Raw genomic sequence first — 17,207 nt, forward strand, 5'->3', positions numbered from 1 at the left:
AGAGACAGTGCCAGCCAGGAAAAGCTTATCCACTAAACAGACACAGGGTGGGAGAGGGGACAGGCAGAGAGAGGCGAGTAGCTTGCTTGAGATCACCCAGCATGAATCCCAGCCCATTGCTGACAGCTCATGGCAGCTGTTCTGTGGGGAGTAGCCAGGAACAGAGCAGCAGTGTGTGGCTACTTGGCACGGCAGCAGAAACATGTTCTCTCTTGACCCTTTGCCCAATTTCAGACTCAGACAGAAGGCGGAGAATCAGGCAGGGCCCTGTGGATGGACTATAGCCTGACTTTGCCCAAGCAGCAGTAATATACAAGCTATGGGCTAGCTGATTCCATATGCCAGAGGAACAAGCCACTCAAAGATACAGTTGAGTTGTATATGCTGTGCTTTATCACCACAAGAAGCAACCTCACACACCAGCAACACCAACAACATGTCATGATAGGTCTGTGACACTGACTAAGCCCCACCTGACCAAGGTGGTCTATAGGGACAGGGAAGGGCTTACATGTCATCAATCTCCAATACAAAACACTTAATTGCAGACTTTAGTGGCACATGATCCCGGAGCCTGTCATCAGTCTTGCAATCAAAGGAGGTCTGGGCCGGCAGGGAGAGATGAGGTCTGGATCGCTGCATGGGGCAGCACATGGGATAAGTGCTGGGGATTATTATTTAGAGCTGATAAAAATACCATTTTTTCCTAAAAAATATTCAGGGTTTCTTTTTCATTTTTTTGGTTGAAATTTCCTTCAAAAAGTCAGTTTTTCAATGAAAAAATGTAAACCCAAACCCACGATACTTTAGTTGTTGAAAACCACTTTGGACACACACACACACAAAAAAAAACAGTTTTCAAAAACTGAAAATCTTTGCCAATAAAATGTTTGGTATACAGTTAGTCTTTGAAAACCTGGAAAAAAAACCATCATTGAAAATGAATTTCTTCTGCAAAAGTTTGCCTTAAAAAAAATTGGGGAAATCCCTTTTCAACTAAAAATGTTGATGAACTCTATAGTTAGTATTACTGTTGGGAGAGTGCTCTGAAACAAACCTTCCTGTGGTGGACATTGACTCTGTCAGGGACACTTCTAGTGACCCCTGTACAACAGTGTGTGCTGCTCTGTACGAGTGTGGACTGCTCTCAGAAGGGACATGCCCTCATTTTCTGTCCCCACTAGGAGTTTCTCATATCCCACGCAGCGGACAGCTGCCTCCCCTTTTCTCTCCCTCCCAGTATGCCACAAATCTGCCACTGTCCCATTTGCTTGGTGGCGTTGAAGAAGTCTTTCTTTTTTGGGGGGCAAACCCATTATGGGCAGGAGCTCATCACCAGGTGCTTAGGAGCATCTTTACTCACTGATCCATCAGAGGGGCCTCTATTTCTCCCTGTCCACACCATCTGCTGTTGCCTTGTTAACCACTGGCACAATCAGATGTGTAGTCCACAATTGGGTGTGTGGGAACACTCCAATTCTTTGTGCACAGAATCATAGAAATATAGGACCGGAAGGGACCTTAAGAGGTCATCTAGGCTACCCCTGCCCCCCAAGCCAACTTTATTTTCAAACATTTTTCAACCCACTAGTTCCTTTTTGAAAATAAAAGGCCAAACAATGCCTTGGTGCTCTTGTAACAAAGCCACAGGAGGGGTCAGCTGCAGGGACTGAATTTGGAAACTCTGGATCTAAAGCCTGTACCCCTTGAGCTACAAGACCACACCAGTTAGCTTGAAGGCAGTAGCAGACTCATAAACATCCACTTGTGGTCCAGCCATTAGGAGGGGACAAAGAGCCATTCTCTGCCAGCAGTTGCAACATGCTTCTGAAAATGGCGCACTTGCTCAGTGATTGATTTTCAGAGGAACCAGAGCTCGGACTGGTCTCATTTGGAGCTGCCGGGCACTTAGCATGTCTGAACATCAGACGCTCAATGGGTTATTCAATAACTTCTGACCTACTAAAAATATCACAAAAAGTGATCTGAGATTATAGAATGATAGTAGCCCCTAGCATGTTAATTCTATCAGCATTAATGTTGATTAATGACAAAGGGACACAGGGGTGCAAACCTCATACCCAGCCTGATTCCTCATTCATCCTGCATGGATCAGATTATTCCTATCTCTGACAGGTCCCGAGGGGTCTGGCTCTTATTTTATTTACCCTTTGGTAGAATTTGTACAGTGTGTCATGCCAATGAAGCCTGACCGCCCTGAATAACAATCAGGTCAGGGATTATAATCCCAAACCACATGAGGCAGTAAGTATATTTAGGAGACATGACTGCATAAGAGGTGAAAGGAGCTCCTTAAAGTTATTCATTGCTTGTAACCCAGATGGAATGTGGCAGAGACATGAGACAATTTCTCTGACTGGTTGATGCAGCTGGATTAGAGCCTCGACATGAGCCCAGTGGGACCACCAGAGGGGATCACAGGATTTCTAATGCCAGCTAATTGCACTTCATGCACTAGTTAAATCAAAAAGAGATAAAAAGAAGATAAATTGGGGGAGGGAGGAACTGGAGCCTGGAGGACAAAGTAGAAACGTTATTTTGACGTAATAAGAAATAGCAGGAAAATTCCATACTTATAAACTAGAAGCCCACAGAGTCACAAATAAGTCTTTATGAGAATATACTAACTGATTCTTCCATATAACACTTTTGACATGCCCTTTTTTCCCTGCCATGTAACAGACCCCTAGTGTGGATCATATTGCATTTTGGAATAGCCTAGTATTATTTCATTTATGGTGAGCTGTGGGATGGAACTCCAGAGAGGCCATTTAACCTTTCCCGGCTGCTCTTTTCTCAGCTACGTACCTTGGCTCTTTCCATGCCATGTAAGGGTAGTTTGCCAGTTCATGGGTGACACCTCCATCAGTGAGAGATGCGAACAAGGTACTGTGTGCACAGGGAGGGGAGCTGATGGGAGTGGTTGAGAGAGCACCCTTGCTAGGAGCAATGAGTTTGGGTCATTGCTTGAGGCTATCAGCAAAGCAATAGCAATGACATATTTTAAGCATGTATGGGGCAATCATGTGGACAAAAGACCACAGCGGCAGTAAATAAGTTATCTAAAGGACTGAGTTTAGTTTTTTGACGAATGAAAGACAGAGGGTGGCTGGGTGTACAACTCTGAGTCTAGGCCAAATGGATACAGTGCATACCACACAGTCAATATGATACTGCATATCTTCTATTTATATTCATTATAGAGACTATTACTCTGTGTGTGTGTGTGTTGATCGTGGCTGGGATTTCGAAGGAACCTAAGAGAGTTAGGGACTCAACACCCACAAGCACCCAAATCCTACAGCACTGAGTGCCTAACTCCCTTAAACTCCTTTGAAAAAATCCCATCTCCAAGTGTTACTGTGTCAAATCTTAATATACAGCATTAGCTTCTGGGCCAATTTCTACCCCCACTTATACTTCTGCGACCTCAGGAAAGTCAACAGGGCACCATTTTGGCAATATCTTCAAATGATCTCTATTTTTGGCCTTTTATCTCTACTGTTGTTAAGGATTTTGGAGGCAGGTTGGCAGCAGACGGTAAAGTTCTGCAGTGCTAGCTGGACAGTCAAACAACTTTTTTGTTCCCAGCTCCTGAACATCTCCCCAAATCCGCGGTGCTATCTTTTAATTCCTGCAGACAGAGTCTGCCCGGGCCTGTATTTCTTGGCCTGGGGTTACAGTGACAGTGAAGCAGCATTTCTAGCTATTTAAGGCTCCGTCCTGGCTTGTGCTGCAAGTGGCTGAGGTGGAGCAGCGGGCCAAGGAGGAATTCTCAGTCAGAACCCCCCAGAATCACTGGAGGCGTGAACCGCGAAACGTACCGGGCCTGCTCTGCTGGTGATGGCAAAAGAGAGGGAAGGTCCAGTACCAGTCCTGGGATGCTGGATGCCACTAGCCCTCCCTATTCCTTGCAGAGAACTAAGGCTGTGTCTGCCAATTCAGTAGGACACATACCTGCCAGCCCCCGAAAACAAACAAGTGATTGTAAATCAGTGCACAGTTATTATAGCTTTGTCTATATTCAGGCACAACCCAGGTGACACATGTGCATACCCATCTGTAACCTAACTCCAACATGGGCAGAGAACGACTGGCAGTTATGGGACACCGGGTGTATTTGTGGGCCAGATTTCAAAAAGAATTCAGCATCCATCAACTCCCCTGTAGGCACCTAAATGAAGTGGCCCTTTTGAAAACCTGGTTATTTACAACAGTGAGGTGCATTTCCATGGAACTTTTCATCTAGAGGTCTCAAAGCCATTCACAAAGGAGGGTTATCTCCGTTTCACAAACTGAGGCAAAAAAGAGGTTAAGCTGCTTACCTGAGGCCACCAGAAAGAGAACCCAAATCTCTCAAGTCCCAATCCAGTGCATTATCCACTAGGCAACATGCCTCTCTTATTTAGCTACCTAAATAAGGTCTTGAGTGCTAAGGTCTTTTGGAAATCTGGCTCATCTGGTGCTGAGCATTTTGAAAAATCCAGCTATAGTTAAACCTGAAATATAGATCAGTTCTTCAGTACAATAACTTCTTGGGCTAAATTCCTACCTAGCCTGTCCTTAAACAGTCAACTGAACTGTTTTTCTGAACTGTATAAAATGGACTCCATGGATCCGGGATAAAAGACACAAGAACACGCTTTTGAGGATCTAAAGAATCTATTAACCACATCCCTAATAATCACATTTTATGACACTCTCAAACCAACAGTCAATTCTGCCCAGGCCAGAGCAGTGGTCTCGATGGGACACTACTCCAGTTACACAGAGATGATTAGCAGCCTGCAGCTTGCTGTTCCAAATGGCTTTCAAACTCTGCAGCTAGAATCCAGAGAAGATGTTTGGGGAGAGCGTAAGAGAGACCGAGAGTTTATTTGCAGCCCCTTGTTAATTTCAAATTTGTGGGAGGTCACAAGCTGTTAATAAACAGTCCATGGACCCTTGCATGCCCAACCACTCTTCCAGCCTCATGGCATTCCTCTGCTACAATACAAAGAATCATGGGCGTTCAAGGTAATCCAACAATCTTCCGATCAGTGAACACGTACAAACTCCATTGCTGTTCTGCTGCATAAATCAGAAGTCACGCAGCTTTCCTTTGGTGTAACGTTCTATGTTGTACATAGACTTTGTATAGAATCAACAGTAATGAGGCTCTAACCCACACAATTGTACAAAAATGGAAAATACTGTGGTGCATTCAGCTTGTAACAGTTAAGAATGTGTTCGCGAGTACGAGGATGGGATTGTCCAAGAATAAAGTTAATGGGAGCTGGGTCCCTTAGGTAACTGGGGATTCCCAGCCAGTAATACTGTTTATATAATTGTTACACATTCCCAGGCCTCTGGGTAGATCATGGGCAGCTGGGATTAGCTATGGGACCCCTGCTTCTAAAAGTACAAACCTCTCCTGAGTGCCACATTCAATGTATTGCATAAAGATGTTTGCTATTTTATGATATAGATTAAATTATCCTGTCTTGCTAACCTAAAGCTTTTACTGAGATCACCCATACATCTCAAGGGAATGAGTGGGATCAGTACCTGGACTGGGCAGCCCTCTAAGAGTCACCAGCTAATGTGTTGGTCAACTCCACAGTCCACTGTTCAAAAGTTGTATGAAGGTGGTTGACCAGGGCCCAGTTACTCCTGGTCTGTAAGAGCCCAGAAGAGACCTTTAAAGTGGGATTTCCAACAGGACACAGTGTTGGCCTACCTCTGCTCCCAATGACATGAATGGTAAAACTATCAACATCAACAGGAGCCAGAGGTAGACCAGCGCTGAACGTTTTTTGGAAATCCACCCTGCTGAGCCTCAGTTCCTACAAAATTATCCAAATATAGACAGGTCAGATGGCCAGAGACTACCAGCCTTCCTCAAAGTGAGTAGCACCCCACCTTCTCAGTAATCTCATGGGTTTCAGTCGAGGAAAGCACCGCTCTGAGTCAGGGAATAGAAATCAGCACTTAGCAATTAGGAAAATGAGTTAGCTACTTTAGTGCCCTGGAATTCTGTCTACATTGTCTTTGCCCTTACAACAACAACAACAACCCACGGGAGGGCCTTTAATATGCATGCACCCATTCTTGCACATGTGCTATGCTCAACAGTGCATAAAACATTTGCCTGTCCTAAAATTCACTACGCTCCCAGCTGCCTTCCTGGAGAACTGACATTCTGGCAAGGTTAGTTATATGCTTGTGGCTTTTGCTCCTGACACAGAGAGAGAAACAATCACAGCATTCTACTTGGCCTTATTAGCACTGGCATCTGATGAATTATGATCAGCCAGTTGGCCAATTTCAACAGCAGGAAGGTCCCCGCTTCCCTTATCAGTAGATTTCTCTGCAGCTGCTGGGCAATAACAAAGGGCCGAGAGTGTATGTGGGCCAAAGAAAGGCCTAAACAACATTATACCATTATATACAGTGTCAGGCAAACTCAATCTGTTCTTTGTTGATAGCTCTGGAAGTTGAAAACTATTTAACTTCATTAACTAAAGAAAAAAAAAAAAACAACCATGTGTGTACAGTTTGCCTTTGCAGAAGGCTACATTTCAAAGTTCACAGTGTTGACACGCATTAGTTCATGGCTTGTCCAGTTGTGCCAAAGTAAAGCAACATGCATTATATGTAACATTATGAATTGAATCAGAAATCTCAGCCATGAACCAAGCGTCTGTTTAGAACGGAGGTCACTTGTGTCTCAAAATTATGATCAGAAAAGTGACTGTAAAAAAAACAAAACACCTTCTTATTCAGCATATCTACTTTCTGGGACCAGATTCTCAAGTGGTGTAAATGGGTGTAACAAATCAGAAAGCTTTGTCAAAATGCAGCTTTCTGATACCTTCCTGTGTTAGTCAATGTTAAGACAATTGTATACTAAGGACATTAAGCATGTAGAACTAGTTAATAACATTGTATGTTCTTTTGCTATTGTCACTACTGCAGAGTTTTCAGTTTACCCCAGAATTCCTTGGTGGTGCATTACAGAAATCAGAGGGCCTTGCCACATAATTGTCATCAAATTGGCCACAAAATCCACAGGCCCAGGCTTATTTATGATTCACTCTTCCAGTCATCCACTGGCCTATCCTCCCAACCATCAGCTCACGTTCTATCTTGATCTCACATTTTCTCCCATTCATTGATCCTGTCAGCATCTCATTTACTGCTCTCTCTTTCTCCTCTTTACACTGACCACACAAATTTGCTGGGACCCCTATTCCCCCGTTACTTCCCCATACTTTGTGCACGTCATTTGTCTTGCCTCTTACCAAATGATGACCTCTGGACTGTGGTATTGTATACAAGCCCATTCCCTGGCCTCTTTCACAATCTCACATTGAGTCCAAGCCACATGATTTGCTTTCTCTACGGCAAAGATTCTCAACCTGTGGAAAGCAGCCCTGCCCCAGGAGTTCCCAAACAGGTATCAAGGTATCTTCCCACATGGCCACATTGGGAGAGGGGTCCTGAACAGGTCTGGACTAGAGAGAAGGAGATGGTCCTGTTATGGAAAAGGTTGAGAACCACCGCTCTTTGGTGATTTAGCAACTTCCTCTCACAATACATTGAAACGTAAGGGCTTGGAGTGTGATTCTCTTCTTACATACCCCGATTTCTTTACACAGACTTCATAGAATCAGAGAAATGTAGGGCTGGAAGGGACCTCCAGAAGTCATCAAGTCCAGCCCCCAGTGCTGTGACAGGACCAAGTAAACCTAGGCCATCCCCGATAGGTGTTCATCCAACTTGTTTTCAAAAGCTTCCAATGATGGGAAATCCACAATCTCCCTTGGAAGCCTATTCCAGAGCTTAACTACCCAGAGAGTTAGAAAGTTTTTTCTAACATCTAACCTGAGTCTCCCTTGCTCCAGATTAAGCCCATTACTTCTTGTCCTATCTTCAGAGGACATGGAGACCAATTGATCACTGTCTGCTTTAGAACAGCCCTTAACATATTGGAAGACTGTTCTCAGGCCCCTCCTCAGTCTTCTTTCCTCAAGAATAAACATGCCCAGTTGTTTTAACCTTTCCTCCTAAATCAGATTTTCTAAATCTTTTATCATTTTTGTTGCTCTCCTCTGGACGCTCTCCAGTTTCTTCACATCTTTCCTAAATTGTGATGCTCACCATTGGACACAGTACTCCAGCTGAGGCCTCACCAGTGCTGAGTGGAGCTGGACAGATACCTGCTGTGTCTTCCATACAACACACCTGTTAATATATCCCAGAATCATATTAGCCTTTTTTGAAGCTTCAGTGCATTGACGACTCATATCTGTGTGTGGTCCGCTATAACCACCAGATCCTTTCCAGCAGTACTACGACCTACTCAGTCATTCCCCATTTTGTAGTCGTACATTTGATTTTTACTTCCTAAGTGAAGTACTTTTCACATGTCTTTATTCAGTGGCATTACTCCCAGTTTACCACCACTCACCAGGATGGGTTGTTGTTGGCAGGGGGGGAACTGAACCTGGGAACTTGGGATCATGAAACACACGCCTGTTTGAGCTAAATGACCCCAGCTGATTAACCAAGGCTAGAGCACACGCATCAACCTAGCCATCACTAGCAGGGGAGAGTGCATGCTCAGTGGGTGTGGGTTATATAAGCAAGAGAAGAACCAGGTGACTTGTTTCTTCCTTTCTCAGGGAACAGGAATACCTGATCCTTTCAATAAACCATGTCCTCTCCTCCTGCACAGAGTTGCATTACCCAGACATGAATGGGAGCAGGGGGAGGGATAGCTTTATAGCTAGTATACTTTGTTGTTTTGGAACCATTTAACGTTTCTGTCTCAGTTTCCCATGTCTCTACATCGGGAATTACATTACTTATCTGCCCCAAAGGCGTGTGGTGTAGATTGATTAGTCTGGAAAGCAGGCTTAAGACAAAAAGTGCTATTATCCTCATTATGTTTCCATTATTTATTAGAGACTATGTGTGTGGGCGGGGGGTGCCAAAGTAAAAAAAATGTTTCTTTGACCAAACTTAATTTTTTCTGTGATTTTTCCCCATTTTCTGGTTAAAATGTTTTTTGTTTTTTTCTTGGTTTTCAGATGCTGAAATTTTTTTACTGAACACATTTTGTTTTAAACAAAAACAATTTTTCAAAAATGGGGAAAAAAGGGGGTTTCAGTGGTCTGTCAAAAATGATTTTTTATGGGAAATGGTCAAAAGAATTTAATTCCCATCAAACATAATTCCCATTTTTCAACCAACTGTATTATTTATATTAACAGACATCCATTGCAGTGTGCAGTAGTAAGTCAAGTCAGAGAATGAAAGTCTTCTTGCACTTAGAACAGTGTGACTGATTATTACTAATGACTTGAGTTGCACTAATATCTAAGAACCTCAGTCTTGGTCCAGAACTCTATTATGCTGGGCACAGCACAAATACAGAACAAAAAGACAATCATTGCCCCCAAAGAGTTTATAATCTAAATCATTACAATCTCAGGCATCTACATGGGGACCCTCAGAAAGATTAATCTGAATTAACTTTAAAGTGGATTAATGGAACCCCTGCATCGATGCTCTTATTCAGAATTAAATTGGATGTAATCTAATTTATTTTAATTAAAAATTGAATTAATCTAAATCAAATGAAATCCACTTTATTTCAGAATAAAAGCATACACCTAGAGGTTTAATGGCGTTTCACTAATCCACTAATCCACTTTAAATTCACACCGTTAGTTAATCCGAGTTAACTTTCCTAAGTGGCATGTATAGACAAACCCTAAATGTATTCCAGTTCTGCTGTTAAACCAAGCATTTTAATTCCCGCAAACAGCAAGGTACTTAAGAAATTGCCTAACTTTAAGCATATGCATAATCTCTTTGAAGTCAATGGCACTCATGTTCTTAAACTTAGGCACATGCTTAAATACATTGCCGAATAGAAGCCTAAATGAAGTTCTGTCTTCAGGTCTTAACAACCTCATTAAATTGGCAGACTTAAACTGCAAATTAATAAAGCTTCATGCTCACCTCTTTGAGTTGGCTTTTATCATATTTTCTTCACCTCTGACTATGAGGATAATGATGGCGCCTGACACCCTTAGTGGCTAGATAACAGACCCAGCTAAACCTGATTGTGTAATCACTGCCCAAATAAGGAGAGTTTTAACAAAAACGTGAATTAGATAGACAGAGGACTGGCTTGAGGCTGATTTACAATAAGAGCCTTGTGTATTGTTATCTGTCAGCCACACAACAAGGCAATATATAAAAGAGGTCTCTGCCTACTAGATTAGGCCCCAAATTGGTCACAGATTAAACAAAACACCAACACCCCATTAATGAGGAATTCAAACCCACCAAGGTAGCATTTTTTTAGGAGCCATATAAAAATGATCTGTGAACTCAGATCCCACTAGCATCTCTGCTGCAGAAAACTAACCTTTTCTACTCTCAGTGCTAGGCAAAAACAACTAACAGTTCTTGCACAGAAGTAAATTACAAGTTTGTGCTAATTTTAGTTCCGGAAGAAACAGGGAGGGGAAAAGACTAGAGATGGAATTTCCTGTAAGAAAAAGCCATTTTCTTTCAACTGAAATGTTTTACAAAATTGTATCAATCATGAAGAAATGTTATTTTAGAAAAAAAAATTGAAAAAAGTTTTGAAAATATTGAATTATCCTGTTTTGACATTTTTAGAGTGAAAAGTTTTGATTTTTGGCTTCAAAACTTGTATATATACAAAATTAAAAATTAAAAAACAAGTTGAAATTGAAATAAAATGCTTTGATTCACAGATTCTAAGGCAAGAAAAAGGCCACTGTGACCATCTAGTCTGTCCTCCATCTTAGCAAAGGGCAAAGAAATTCTCAAAAATAGTTCATAGAGCAGATCTTTTAGGGAAAAAAATCCAATAATTGACCTGAACCAATTTTTTTTCCAGAATTCCATTTTGTTAAAAAAAGTGATTTTTTTAAACAGCTCCAGATAAACAAATCTCAAATTGTTTTGAGGGACAGATAATCCATTTTCTGACCAACTCAGTAGGCAACTTTAAAAAGAGCTTTATGGAGTTCAACAGTTTCTCTCTCTCACCAACAGAAGTTGGTCTAGTAAATATTACCTCATCCATCCAGCACTAGAAGAGACAGCTGGAAGAGAACAATTTCCCCTTGACATTTCTTAAAGGAATATTATTGTATAAACTGAGAGAAAAAAATTATTAATTTTATATTATTTACATACACTGGTTACACTTTAAAAGTTCTTTCTGATATGCAAAATTCTACTGGTCTGATAATTCACTTTTACCTATAATGGGGAATTGCTTTGGAATTGGTTCCAAATCAAACAGAAGAAACCTCTTAAGAGTGGCTATATAGCAATCTAAAGTATGTTAGTTGCTTGGAAAACACATAGGACCAACTTCTGAAAGAGCTCCAGACCCACTTAGGCATCTAAATCAACTGGCCAGATTTTCAGCACGTGGCAGCACCTGTTGAGACTAGTTTGTGGGGAAGAACTGTCCTCAGAGGGAATGTTAGTTGTTGAGTACTGGTGGCAGGGCACTGCAGAGGAAGCCCTAAACAGCTCCTGCCACCCAGTCAGGAGAAATGGGTAGGGGCTGGCCACTAGCTAGGACTGGCCTGGAAACTGGCCACACCTGCCTGCCTCGTTAACAGGGGCTAAAAGCTTAGGAGGAAGTGAGCCCAGGGGGATGGAGACCAGGAGAGGAGAGTAGGCTCAGAGGGAGCTAGGAGCCTGGTGCCATTGAGGCCTGTGCTAGTCCGAACCTGTAAATAGTTAGAGCTTGGTGGTGGGGACCGGACACAGGAATAAAGAGCATAGATGTTGTACCAGCTAGAAGTGGTCCTGACTCACTGGGGAGCGGGGCCAGGAGGCTGAACCCAGCGTGGCACGGTGAGGCCCAGTTACAGTACTTCATGTGGCAAAGCACTTAAGAGTTTAAGCTCCATTGTCTTTTGATGAGATTTAGGGTCCTAAAGTGCCTTTGTCATTTTTGAAGTTGGCACTTAGGCTCTTAAATAACTTGGGGTTAGATTCAAAAAGTGGCTTAGGAGTTGCAATGACTAACTTTTAGGTGCCCTGTGGCCAAGTGGAATCTTCATCTCCAAGTTAGATGCCCAGGCTCTCATATCCCGCATGGGGAGACTTAGGTGCCTAGAGAGAGGGATTCTCAGAAGCCAAGAAGCTGAGTGGAGATCTGTCTAAGCTCAAAAGGCCTGAAATGCAGAGGGAAGAGATGGGGTTTAGGGCCCAGATTCACAAAGGTGCCTAATTCCCATGGATCTGGCCCTCTAGATGATTGACTGATGGTCTGAAGGGAGATGCTAATCTCGGTTTGGGATTCTCAGCTGTGAACTCTCTCCGGGAGCCAGGTGCCCAAACCAAGTCAGCCCTTTCTCATGAAAAAACGGCTTAGGGGGCCAACCCACCACAGAATACCCAGTAGCCCGGTGGCCAGTGCACTCAGGTGCTCAAATCTCTGCTGCAGCTCATTTGGCTGGGGCCATGGAGCACTACTATAATCATCAATAACCATAAATCTTAAATAAATAAAAGTTTTAAATGCTTTTTATTGTACAATGCAATAGTTTATACACTGTATGCTGTTATAGAATAACCCTACCATAAAAGTTCTGAATATTTAAACTAATGGCACAGTGAGGAAGAATATTCCTCCTGCTGAGAACTGAGACAGTTTAGTATATGGAACAGCCTTCCAAGGGAAGCAGTGGGGGCTAAAGACATATCTGGCTTCAAGACAAAGCTTGATGAGTTTATGGAGGAGATGATATGATGGGATAGCCTAATTTTGGCAATTATTTGATCTTCGACTACTAGCGGTAGATATGCCCAATGGCCTGTAATGGGATGTTAGATGGAGTGGGATCTGAGTTACTACAGAGAATTCTTTCCTGGGTGTGTGGCTGGTGAGTTTTGCCCACATGCTCAGGGTTTAGCTGATCACCATATTTGGGGTTGGGAAAGAATTTTCCCCCAGGGCAGATTGCCAGAGGCTCTGGGGGTTTTTCACCTTCCTCTGCAGCATGGGGCACAGGTCATTTGCTGGAGGATTCTCTGCATCTTGAAGCCTTTAAACCACGATGTGAGGACTTCAATAGCTCAGACATAATTTAGGGGTTTGTTACAGGAGTTGGTGGGTGAGATTCCGTGGCCTATGTTGTGCAGGAGGTCAGACTAGATGATCATAATGGTCCCTTCTGACCTTAAAGCCTATGATTCTATGACAATGTGGTAAGATGAATATTGAGAAACCCATGGAGAGGACTTTCTACACATGAATTAAATAGTAAAAGATGCTATCACCTGTGGTACTGATGCCTCGCTGTAAATTCATTATTGACAATGGGGAATTAAGCTTTGGTTATGCTCCTGTTTTAGGCGACATAAACCACTGGGAAGGAAGAGATTAAACTCAGTTATTGTTACAACTAAATAATCTACAAACATGAAACAGTACCAGAAGCGCTGGTGTAAATCAGCATAGCTCTATGGAAGTCAATGGGCCATACGTGGTCAATTGAATTAACTCCACTGAAGTCAACACTAGGGTTGCCAACCCTCCTGGATTGGCCTGGAGTCTCCCAGAATCAGCATCGATCTCCTGGTGATTACTGAAAGCAATCTGGGAGATTTTAATAGGCTATTTTAAGAAAATGACATTGTCATGTTGGGGAAAAACATCTCCCAGTATAGCTTCAGTCAGAGTTGACAACCCTAGTCAACACACTTATGCTGATTTACACCAGTTGACGATCTGGCTGAAGTGGTGGAACTAAACATGCAAAGGGAAGAGCATATTGGGCAGATGCTCCTGCGATTCTGAGTTCAGACTCGAAGAATGCACCTTTCAGGGTGTTGCCTTCTGCCCTCCAGGGTAAGCAGAAATCTATGTGGCATTCATTCAGCAGAACAGCTACAAATGCCTACAGGTGAAAGCCTAGAGGGCTAGGACTGTAAGACCATCACAAATTGCAGGGAAGAGATGTGCCATCTTGCAGCTCTGACCCGGAAGCTGCCCTTGTCCAGGACAAAAGTCGGGCAGTAACATGCCCTTTGCCGATGTGTCTGCAAAGCACTAGTTCATTGCTTAGGCACAGTCAAAATGGGTCCGTTCTGTAAGTGATTTGCAGTAATGGTTAGTAATGCACAGTGATTGCTACCTACCTGGATTACTGAGGGGCAGATCATATTGCTGCTCCATTACACCTTATGCAGCTGTGTAGGGGAGGCACTGAGGGACCACTGCCCACAGTCAGCTTGTGTGGGCATGTCTTCCCTACAGAGTTATCCCAGCTAGAGCCCACATGTTGTCCCTAATTCTCCCATCTTTCCACACAGGAAAAACTTCGCACCCAGGCTGGAGGGTGCATTAAGCCTGAGCTAACAGGGACAGCTGTGGCTGTAGGCTTGAGCTGGAATTCCACTTCAGCCTGGGCTGGCAACAGGGCCGGCTCTAGGCACCAGCAAAACAAGCAGGTGCTCGGGGCGGCATTCCGGCGCCGGCCCTGCTGCGCCCCTAGAAATGTGCCCCCGCCGCCCCAATTCGCCTCTGCCTGCTCCCCTGAGCGCGCCACCACAGCTCCGCTTCTCTCCCTTCCCTCCCAGGCTTGCTGCACGCGAAACAGCTGTTTCGCGCGGCAAGTCTGGGAGGGAGGAGAAGCCGAGTGGCAGTGTGCTTGGGGGAGGCAGTGGTGGTGGAGCGGAAGTGAGCTGGGGTGGGGAACTGGTTCCTCTACCCTCCCCCCGTTACTTCCTGCGCTCCCCCCTACCCTCGCTTACCTCCGCTCTGCCTGCTCCCCTGAATGCGCTGCCTCTCCCTCGCCTGAGAGGGAGGGGGAGAAGCGGAGTGGCGGCTTGTTCAAGGGAGTAGGAGGAGCAGAGGTGAGCTAGGGCAAAGGGTTGCGGGGGGGGGGGAAGCCGCAGGAAGCAATGTGGGGGGAATGAGGCACACCCGGGGGAGGAGGCAGGGCTGGGGATTTGGGAAAGGGGTGAAGTTTGGGCGAAGCTGGTGACAGGGGGGTATGAAAAAAAAAGTGGGGGTGGCCAAAAATTTTTTTGCTTAGGGTGGCAAAAAGCCTAGAGCTGGCCCTGGCTTGCAACATGCCTACTTTGCAGTGAGAATGCATGTGAATCAAACGAGGGTGCTGTTAGTCCTCCAGTGCTATCCCACAATTCCATCGGGGTTGTATATTCCTGTCTAACTGCTCCCTGTTTCTGCACTGTGTCTTAACCCAACCGTTGCCTGCTCAATGGCTGCGGAAGTGCAGCATACAGAGATGCCATCCAATACATCCTCCTGCCGGCATACTGTCAGCTGTCCAGAATCTCACACCCACCTTCTGGGGAAGGTGTGATGTGAAGACCCACTTCTAAGCGTGGCGGACAGGAAAGAAGTGGAGAGGTAGAGAAGTCAGTTGAGTGCGCTATGGCCCACTTGGTGGTTTGCAAACTGAGTTCCTGGATGACACGCTCATTAAAAGCTCTTCCTGCCAAATGCTGTTTGCTTTCACCTTCAGAACTATCTGCATAAACAATGAGTAACCCCACTTGGAGGTTATGTTCATAAAGCATTGTCCCCTGTCCCTGCCACAGAGAGCAGCTCCCTGCGAGGTAAGAGAGAGCACCCTGTGAATGAATTAATAAGAGTAGCCAGCTTTTACGCACCGCTAAGAACCATGGGCTATGCCCCCAGAAATCCATCCCAGCACACGGGCTAGTACAGAACCGTGGGTGCAGTTACATGGGTCAGGCACGGGTAGCACTGTGCAATGGGGATGCTCCACGTGTACGAAGCTCGCCCAGGCTTGGCAGCCAAGACTTATCTTGTAAGAACCAGCCAGAATGGCAGCCCGTATATTTCAGGGAGCACAAGGGCTAGTATCTGGTTGGGAGGAGGGGGGATGTGTGTTGTGTCCCTTGTGGGGGGGGGGTGTCACAGATTAATTTCCCACAGTGCAAGTGAGCAGCTCTAAGAAACATTTTGTTTCTCTAAGGTGGGAATCTTTCCAGTGCTCCCCTGCCCCGTGGCAGGGCTGTGGCTACAAGCTACCAATTAGCTTCTCCTATCGATTCTGACCAAGAAATGGAAATACTAAGGGCCAGATTCTCACAGCCTTCCTCACAGTGGGCTAGACTGGGCCCTGGCCATGCTCAAGGCGAGCAGGACAGTCACATTCCCCTGTCTTCCCAAGCCCTGGCTCAACCTACTTGGATCTTTGGCTTAGTGCAGAGAGGAGGCCCTGCTTTCTTGTTGCATGCCCCTCCAACAAGAGGGCTGGGAGAGGATCAAGAGTAGCTACCTAGGCACATGCCAAGAGGAAGCTGTTCCCTTCTAAGACTTGTGGTCATTCACTCCTTCCTGTCCAAGATGCGGGTGGCTCCCTGAGTCACAATTCCATCCTAGGACTGCCTCTGGGAGGCAGCAGTTCCACACTGCCCTTCATGCAGGCTCCAACTAGCCCATTGAGAAGGGCTTTAATTCTGACTGCTAAGTAGTAGAATACTCAGTATGGGGAAGGTTGTGAGAATCTGGTCCTTCCTCATTGATGGCAATTAAAAACTAATTCAAGTGCAATATTAAAAGAAGTGTAAGTAATTTACAGAGTATTGATTGCTATGAATGACTTCATACTTCCTTTTATCACTTTCAGAAACCAAGCAACTCTAAATAACGTATGTTTCCACATGCAAAAACCAGGAATTCCCCTCTCCTCCCCCAAAAGCTCTGTTTGCTGATGGGTCTGGGGCTCTCAAAAATCACATATCATAGCTTATAGAAAAGCCACAGGGTATAGCAGCATGGTCAAGTAGACAGAGCACTGGATTAAGCTCAGGAGACCTGGGTTCTAATCCCACCTCTGCAACCTGATGTGTGATGTGTACCTCTATTTCCTCTCCACCCTTTAACTGTCTTGTCTATTTAGACAGTAATCTCTTTGGGGCAAGGACTGCCTCTTACTATGTGTTGGTACAGCGCTTAGCACAATGATCAGTCAGCCCCCTCCCGCAGGCGTTACTGTAATATAACTATGTTGCTATTTCATAAAGTAAATTTCAGTATCTATTGAAAATTAATTCTGTCGTTGTGGCACTCCGTATCAAAGAGGTTAAAATACCTTGGCATTCTTAGCTTCATTAGTCAGCTTCAGAACGTAATC

At 44.5% G+C, this 17,207-nt stretch overlaps 1 protein-coding gene across 1 annotated transcript in view; it reads right to left on the minus strand.

Annotated features, from left to right (window-relative positions):
* The window catches only part of TECRL (trans-2,3-enoyl-CoA reductase like), a 123,124-nt gene that overhangs the window by 33,321 nt on the left and 72,596 nt on the right, over positions 1–17,207 (minus strand). The window lies entirely within an intron of this gene.

The sequence above is a fragment of the Lepidochelys kempii genome, chromosome 4 (genome assembly GCF_965140285.1).
Source record: "Lepidochelys kempii isolate rLepKem1 chromosome 4, rLepKem1.hap1, whole genome shotgun sequence".
NCBI classification, from domain to species: Eukaryota; Metazoa; Chordata; order Testudines; family Cheloniidae; genus Lepidochelys; species Lepidochelys kempii.